Genomic DNA, 9,243 nt, shown 5'->3' on the forward strand with positions numbered 1-9,243 from the left:
ATCATAGCTATTCAACTCATATGTAGTCAACTTTGCAATGATAGAATCTAAGGATACCTTGGTTTTGTCAATAGACCTTAGTTCCTGAATAGCAACAACTCTGATTGCATAGACCGATAATAATGATCTCAAAACTTTACTGACAACAGTGTCATCATCAATTGTTCCACTAGTGCTCTTGATATCTCCAATAATAGTGTTGATCCTTATGCCATATTGTTGAATGGTTTCACCTTCAACCATCTTCATGTCTTCAAATTTTCCTCTAAGGCTCTCTTCCTTAGCTTGCTTGACATGCTTATCACCACCATAAATAGTTTCCTAAGTGTCCCATACATCCTTAGGAGTGTCCTTCTCTTGTACATCAATGAACTCAATATTGGACAAACTGCTAATAAGAGCTTCCATAACTTGCCCATTTTTTTGAATCTCTTTTCTGATCATTGGTTAAAGTGCCAGTGGGGATTACATAGACATTCTCAACATAGCTTTAGTGTTGAGTACCCAAACTCTTGATATAGATCTTCATTCTGTCCTTCCATATTTGGGTAAGTGCACAAAGTTGTGTCCACTTAGTGTGGAAGTTTTACACTTAGAAAAAAAAGGCAAATCTCACGGAATGCATGAGAAATGAAATGGGATCCCAAGCCAAAATTTGAAACAGGATCCCGTTTATTTTCGAGATCCTAAGCCTAGATCTAAAAACGGGATCCCGTTGTTCCCATTTCAAAAAGATCAAAAACAAAACGGGATCCTTTTTTTATTTATTTTAATTTAATAAAAAATACAAGTTATATATATACATGAAATATAAAATTTATATATAAGTCACATTTCTCTTTGTCTTTTTTTTCCTTTCTATCTCACTTTGTCCCCTCTCTCCCAAAATCTAAAACTATGTCTCTACCTCTCTCTCATGTCCTTAACTCTTTACTCTTTACCTTCGCTATCTCTATACACCTCCCCTTACCCCCTACCTACATAACATGGGTCCTATTATGTCACAATAGGTCCTATTATGACATAATACCCCTTAACAAGTCCTAATAAGGGGTATAAAGTCAGAATATGGTCTTCTTAAGGGGTTTTATGATATAATGTGACCTATGATGTCATAATAAGACCTATGATGACATAATAGGACCTATTACATCATCATAGGTCTTATTATGTCATTATTAGTCCTATTATGACATAATACCCTTTAACAGGTCCTACAAAGGTGTATAATGTTAGGTCCTCTTAAGGGGTCTTATGACATTATAGGACCTATTATGACATAATAGGTCTTAATATGTGATAATCGATCTTATTATGTCATAATAGATCCTAATAAGGGGTCTTATGTCATAATAGGTCCTGTTAAGGGGTCTTATGACATAATAGGTCGTATTATGTCACAATAAGACCTATTATGTCACAATAGGTCCTATTATGTCACAATGTGACCTATTATGACATAATAAATCATATTATGACATTATAGGTCTTATTATGTCACAATGTGACCTATTATGACATAACATGTCGTATTATGACATTATAGGTCATATTATGTCACAATAGGTCCTGTTATGACATAATACCCCTTAACTCTCTCTAAAAGTACCATATATCTCTCTCTCAACCAACTTATCTTTCTCTACATATGTCATAATAGGTCCTACTAAGGGGCCTTATGTCGTAATAGGTCCTAGTAAGAGGTAGAATGTCATAATAGGTCCTCTTAAGGGGGTCTTGTGACATAATAGGTCGTATTATATCATAATGGGATCTATTATGTCACAATGAGACATATTATGACATAATAGGTCATATTATGACATTATAGGTCCTATTATGTCACAATAGGTCCTATTATGACATAATACCCATTAACAAGTCCTAGTAAGGGGTATAAAGTCATAATAGGTCCTCTTAAGGGGTTTTATAACATAATATGACCTATGATGTCATAATAGGACCTATGATGACATAATAGGACCTATTATATCATCATAGATCCTATTATGTCATTATTAGTCCTATTATGACATAATACCCTTTAACAGGTCCTAGTAAGGGTTATAATGTCATAATAGGTCCCCTTAAGGGGTCTTATGACATAAGAGGACCTATTATGACATGACAGGTCCTCTTAAGGGGTCTTATGACATTATAGGACCTATTATGACATAATAGGTCCTATTATGTCATAATAGGTCCTGCTAAGGTTCGTCTTATGTCATAATAGGTCCTAGTAAGAGGTATAATGTCATAATAGGTCCTCTTAAGGGGTCTTATGACATAATAGGACCTATTATGACATAATAGGACCTATTATGACATAATAGGACCTATTATGACATAATAGGACCTATTATGACATAATAGGACCTATTATGACATAATAGGACCTATTATGACATAATAGGACCTATTATGACATAATAGGACCTATTATGACATAATAGGACCTATTATGACATAATAGGTCCTATTATGTCATAATCTATCATATTATATCATAATAGGTTCTACTAAGAGGTCTTATGTCATAATAGGTCCTGGTAAGAGGTATAATGCCATAATAGGTCTTCTTAAGGGGTCTTATGACATAATAGGACCTGTTATGACATAATAGGTCATATTATGTCACAATAGGACCTATTATGTCACAATAGGTCATATTATGACATTATAGGTCCTATTATGTCACAATAGGTCCTGTTATGACATAGTACCCCTCAACTCTATCTAAACATACCATCTCTCTCTTCCAACCAACTTATTTCTCTACATATGTCATAATAGATCCTACTAAAGGGTCTTATATCATAATAGGTCCTCTTAAAGGGTCTTATGATATAATAGGTCGTATTATGACATAATAGGTCGTATTATGACATAATAAGTCATATTATGTCATAATAGGACCTATTATGTCACAATGAGATCTATTATGACATAATAGGTTGTATTATGACATAATACCCCTTAGCATGTCCTAGTAAGGGGTATAAAGTCATAATAGGTCCTCTTAAGGGGTTTTATGACATAATATGACCTATGATGTCATAATAGGACCTACGATGACATAATAAGACCTATTACATCATCATAGATCATATTATGTCATAATTGATCCTTTTATGACATAATACCCTTTAATAGGTCCTACTAAGGGGCATAATGTTATAATAGGTCCTCTTAAGGGGTCTTATAACATAATAGGACCAATTATGACATAATCGGTTCTCTTAAGGGGTCTTATGATATTATAGGACCTATATGACATAATAGGTCCTATTATATGATAATCGATCCTATTATGTCATAATAGGTCCTACTAAGAGGTCTTATGTCATAATAGGTCCTAGTAAGAGGTATAATGTCATAATAGGTCCTCTTAAGGGGTATTATGACACAAAAGGACCTATTATGTCACAAAAGGACCTGTAGACACCCAAAATTGTCATGTCTAATTAAATAAATATTTTATTTATTTAATTATCTAAGCCTAATTCTTCTATTAATTAAATAAATTTTTATTTATTTAATTAATTCATTTATCCTCTTCTAGCCTTATTTCTCATTTAAATAAATACATTTATTTATTTAAATTACCCTTTCCTAAATTAAATAAATATTTTATTTATTTAATTATCCCACTTCTACTATTAATTAAATAAATCTTTATTTATTTAATTAATTCATTAGCTTTTTCTACACATGACACATGTCATTCATCTCTTAATTCCTACACTTTCATTATTTTGGTATTTCTTATACCTACCCTCTAATCCTAGCCGACCTCTCTTTTTACACCTCTCAATCTTAACCCTCCATTTCATATCGTGTCTTCTATTTAAGGAGATGCTTCCTTCATTGTCAAACCCTAATGACTAATCTTGAAGACTTGGCTACACTACGATCCTACTTGCAACCACATTCCGTTCTTTGTTGAGCTCTTGTGCATACAAAAATCTGAGAGCAAATATTCATCAAGCAAGATCAATGGAGATAGGAAGAATGGAGATCAAAACCCTATTGGACATGTGATGGTATAATCTTTGTGATTTTGAGTTATTTGCATTGTCTTAGGTAATCTTCATATGTTATGGTGGATCTTTGTTGATTGTTAGGCTAGGGTTTTGTGGTTGAATTCATTTAGCCTTTCAATATTGTTATTATTGTTATCCATTTTCACCATAAACATTTTGGCACGCCCGGTGGGACTCTTGTCCCTTTGCATTTAACATTTTTGTTGCAGGTTTTGCATTTTTGAAGTCGCAGATCGGACATTTTCCGACGGCGTTTTAGGTATTTCCGCGTCTGCGAGCATTCGGATCGCGTCTTCGAGTTTCAGAAGCATCTGCGTTGTCGGGAATCGTGCCTATGTTTTTGCCAAATTTTTATTTTTGCAGGTTTTCGGAACCGCGTCTGTGTATCCGAAACACGTCTGTGTTGCATCTGATCGCGTCTGCGTCCTGGAAGAGCGTCTGTGTATTTTGGACGCGTCTGTGCATCACAGAACTGCGTCTGTGTCATACAGACGCGTCTGTGTCTGGTATAGCAGCGTCCGTGTTTACTGTTTTGAAAATTTTCAATTTTTCTTTGGTTCCATTTTTGGATTTCGCGCTTAGGGTTTCAGATCTGGTTTATTTTTGCACTAATCCTTGCAGATCTAGCTAATCAAGTTGTGCAGCTTGCTTTGGGGAGCAAAAACGTTTTTGTTGAAGGCCCCTTTTCACAAAGTCTTTTGAGTTTTTCTAAAATTTACCTAACTTGTGTGCTTGCAGGAAGGGGTTATCATTTGAAACAACCCAAACTACTAACAATTTTGTTGCAGGGCCTTGGCTAGGGTTTTTGTAATTTTGTTGTGTGCCTTGTTTTCATAGATTAGCAAACACTTCCATTGGTGCACTAAAATTGAATCATTGTCTTTTGTGTCTTGAGCAATAGGCTCTTTTTGTTTAATCTTTAGAGGGCCTGTCTTCCCGTGTGGTCATTAGGACTACTAGTGAGAAGAGAACGACCCAAGTGGTAGCGAGGAAAACCCACCTCATCCGAACCACTATAATCAAATGTATTCATGGTGAAAACTATGGATAACGTGTGCTGATTAGTTCATACTGACACTATGTCTCCCCATAAACCCATTTGATCAAATTTATTTGATCATTTGTAGGGCATAACCCCTATCGGTTGGGAGCCTTCTGTATTTACAGAGTTGAAAGTGCCACATGTATGGCCACACGAGCGGATGCCCTTACTAGCACCATTTTGTTTTAGAGGCCCAATTCCTTCTAGTTGTTGGCGCAGGAGGTCGGACCTCTGGTAGCGGCCCACACACATACGGTTCTTAGTAGAGATACAAAGTTCGCCATGGGGAGTTTTCATGGGGACTGATGCTTGGCTGACCCGAGAAGTGAGTGCCGAGAGTGGAGCCAGTGAGGTCAAGCATCTAAGTATCCGCTCTGAATAGCGTAGCCTCGGGGGTAAAACCCCATGTGGGATCAACAACTATTGTCTTGGCCAGCCATAAGAATTGTGCTTGACTTATGTTAAACATTCAAAACATTCAAGACCAAACAACAAAACATTGTGTCTTTTGTGTCTTCAAGTGTATGCAAAACATTTTACATCAAACAACATACTTTTCTTAGAGTCATTTTTGGAGTCTAAACACTAGCAAACATTGAGTCCTCATCAACATTGTGTCCTCTTGTCACGAAAAACAGTCAGACAGTCGGATTTGGTCACAACAAAACAATTTCACAGATTGGAAAAAATTGCACGAAGTTTACAGAAACGCGTCTGTGTCTGTTTTAACCGCGTCTGTGTTGTCTAAGCGCGTCTGTGAAGGGCAGAGTAGCGTCTGTGTTTTTAGAAGCGTCTGTGTCGAACAGAGACACGTCTGTGTTTGGGAATCGCGTCTGTGTCCAGAATTGCAAAAAACTTTACAGTCCAACAAACATAAACAAGAAAATCTCAGAATCGCGTTTGTGTTTAACAGAGTAGTGTCTGTGTCAGGAAACCGCGTCTATGAAGGATACAGTCGTGTCTGTGTTCAAAATTGCAAGAAAAAAATTTCAGAATCCAACAAACAAAAGAAATCAGTTTCGGAATACTTGAGCTTCCTAGGTTGTTTCTTCAGGTTTCATCTAGCATTCAACCTGTCTCTGGGTCTCATATAGTCCATCATTGCTTCACACCTCATTTTACATTCATACTTGTCTAAACTTGAGTCAAAAGGTCACTTGCTTGTCCTCATCATACTTTGTCAACACACTACATACAACTACACTTTGCTAAGTGGTCCCTCATCAAGGTTGCTTACCTTTGGGTCTCATTTGGTCTTACTTAGGGTCAAGGTCAGCTTACCTCATCAAGAGAAACTATCCTCTCTTTGGAAGTCACACCTACTCTACTACTTACATACTTGGTCTTACACTTTGGACATTGCAAGTACACCTCAAGATTCATTTACACTCCATACAACTCTTGGTCCTCCATACTCTTTCCATTTTTTCATCTAGTCTCTCACATCTTGGTCAAACACCTAGTTCATGGTTGAAACCCGTCTCCAAAAATCTAGGAGAATAGCTAAAGAAGCTCAAGAGTCCACAAACATGAGTTCTTATGAGTATGACAATGATTTATTTTTCAATCCTGAGCACACTACATTGCCTGACATGGATGTTTATAGAAACATTCCAAATGTGGAAAACACAGACACTACAAACAACAATGCTACATGCAATGACAATGTGGACAACTTTTCAATACAATCGACAGATATAGAAGAATCCATAATGAATCCTCATTTCAATAGATTGGTTGAAGAGATAATGAGGAGAGATCGACAATACTTCTTACACATGATGGCACAAAGTGGAGCTAAAATACCTTATGACTTTGACATGTCTCAACTTATGGAAAATCGACCCTCGCAACAAACTCACTCCAACATGGATCAAAGGAGACCAAATAGTGGAGGAAATAGAGCACCGAATATGATGCCAGAGTCACCATCAGTTTTACTTCAAAAACCAGAAATCCCACATACACAAGCGCAAACATATGATACTTACCTTCGAAGACCAACATGGAAGCCTTATGTGGATAGATATGCTCAATCACATGCTCAAGGTATGGATCAATCAAAACAAGTAGATACTCAAAGACATCCTCAAAATTTTGACACAAGGAGACCTCATGTCAAAATTGGAGGCAACACAATGGAAAATGAAATGCCTATTGAATATGGTATATATGCACAAAATAGATATGGGGTCCCTCAACATGAAGTCATGACAAGTGCTCCATATATGCCGCAGCAATATAGATCTCCATATGGACATGTCTACGATCAGTATCATCCATACATGCAACAAGCTCCTCCTCAAATGGGTGTTTCAAATACGGGGTATGCTACAAGAAATCAATCTCCTCCCAAAAATAATTTGGAACAACAAATAAGAGATCTACAAAAGAAAATGGAGGACATGAGCACATCAAAACCAACATACACTATGAGAGATATATGTCCTTATCCCTTTGATAAGAGCATTCCAATGCCTCCGTTTCCTGCACAATTTGTGACGCCAAAATTTGACAAGTATAGAGGGAAAGGAGACCCCAAGGCACACATAAGACAATTTTTCACAGCCTGCATAGAGGTAGCAGCAGAGGAAACATACTTGATGAGGTTGTTCCCGCAGAGCTTAGGAGATCAAGCTATGGAATGGTTTTCTCAACTACCTCCTGGTATTAAGTCATGGGGTGACTTAGCAGAGGCATTCATTCAGCATTTCTCTTACAATATAGAAACAGATGTCTCAGTTACTACCTTGTGCAATACGAAACAAAAGGAAGGAGAATCTTTCACAACATTTTTACAAAGATGGAGAAATCTAGCTAGCAGATGTTCTTGCGAAATCCCACAGAAACAAATGGTGGAAATGTTCACTCAAAACGTTAACAAGGACATTGGATATGATCTTAGGAAAGCTTGCTTATCTACATTCAAGGATGTTATTGAAAAGGGACTAGCAACAGAAAAGGTCTTAATTGAACAAGGAGTCATCAAGATATTCAAAGAAAACAAAGATGACTTTAAAGGAAAAGACAAGCCAAGATTTTGGAATAAGAACAAGAATATAGTTAATGATGGTGTTGTTGATGCCAATACGGTGCGACCCAAATTCATCTTTTCAGGATCAAGTTCTACAAACAATCAAGTGAATACTCAAACAACTTCTAGACCACGAAGGAAGTACACTCCATTGGGAGAACCACTTGAATTAGTCTTTAAAAAGCTAGTGGCAAGCAAAGTGATCACAGTTCCAGATTTTCCTCCATATGAACCAAAGGTCAAACCAAATTGGTGGAATGATGATGAGTATTGTGAGTTTCATAAGAGCAAGGGTCACAAGATAGGTAATTGCCATCGACTGAAGAACATTGTGCAAGACCTCATTGATAGAGGTGACATTGAGATTGAGGGACATTCATCTAATCAAGAACATGAGATGTTTAAGGAACCATTCCCAAAGCATGACAAGGGAAAAGGTAAAGTCACAGATGATCAGGCCAACTATACTAGAGCACCTTACAACTATGACTCAACCATCAATCACATCTCAATGGATAATCATATCTCTACTATTACCATCAAGAACAAAAATCCTGAGAATCCTCCTCAGAGACCCAAGATTGTTCTAAGAGGTGTTGGATTTTCTTCCGAACCTACCTCTGAATGTCATGTAACAACTCGTCGAGGTAAAATTACTTTGCCAGGTGCCACCACTAAAAATGCCTCTTCTTCATCTACTAAACCTGAGTATGACCTTGTAGAACAGTTAGGGAAGACACCCGCGCTCATTTCCATCCTTGAGCTCTTACGCATATCCCCTGCTCATAAGGCTATCCTTGACAAAATTTTGAGAGACACTGCCATCCCTACTGATCTGAACGTGGACCAGTTTCAAGCCATGGTGGGATACCTTTCCATTCCACATTCCCTTACATTCACAGAAGCCGATGACGCCTCCGTAAGTCAGCCACATAATGCACCATTACATATTGAAGCCTTCATACACAAGCATCGAATAAAGCGAGTCCTGATAGATGGAGGAGCTGGTCTAAACATTTGTACATTGAGCACCATTAAACAATTGGGATATTCCGATAAAGCTGTGAATTCAAAGAACCAAATTACCATCAAGGCATATGATGATGAAGAACGCTCATCCAAGG

Source organism: Cryptomeria japonica, chromosome 3, assembly GCF_030272615.1.
Source record: "Cryptomeria japonica chromosome 3, Sugi_1.0, whole genome shotgun sequence".
Lineage (NCBI taxonomy): Eukaryota > Viridiplantae > Streptophyta > Pinopsida > Cupressales > Cupressaceae > Cryptomeria > Cryptomeria japonica.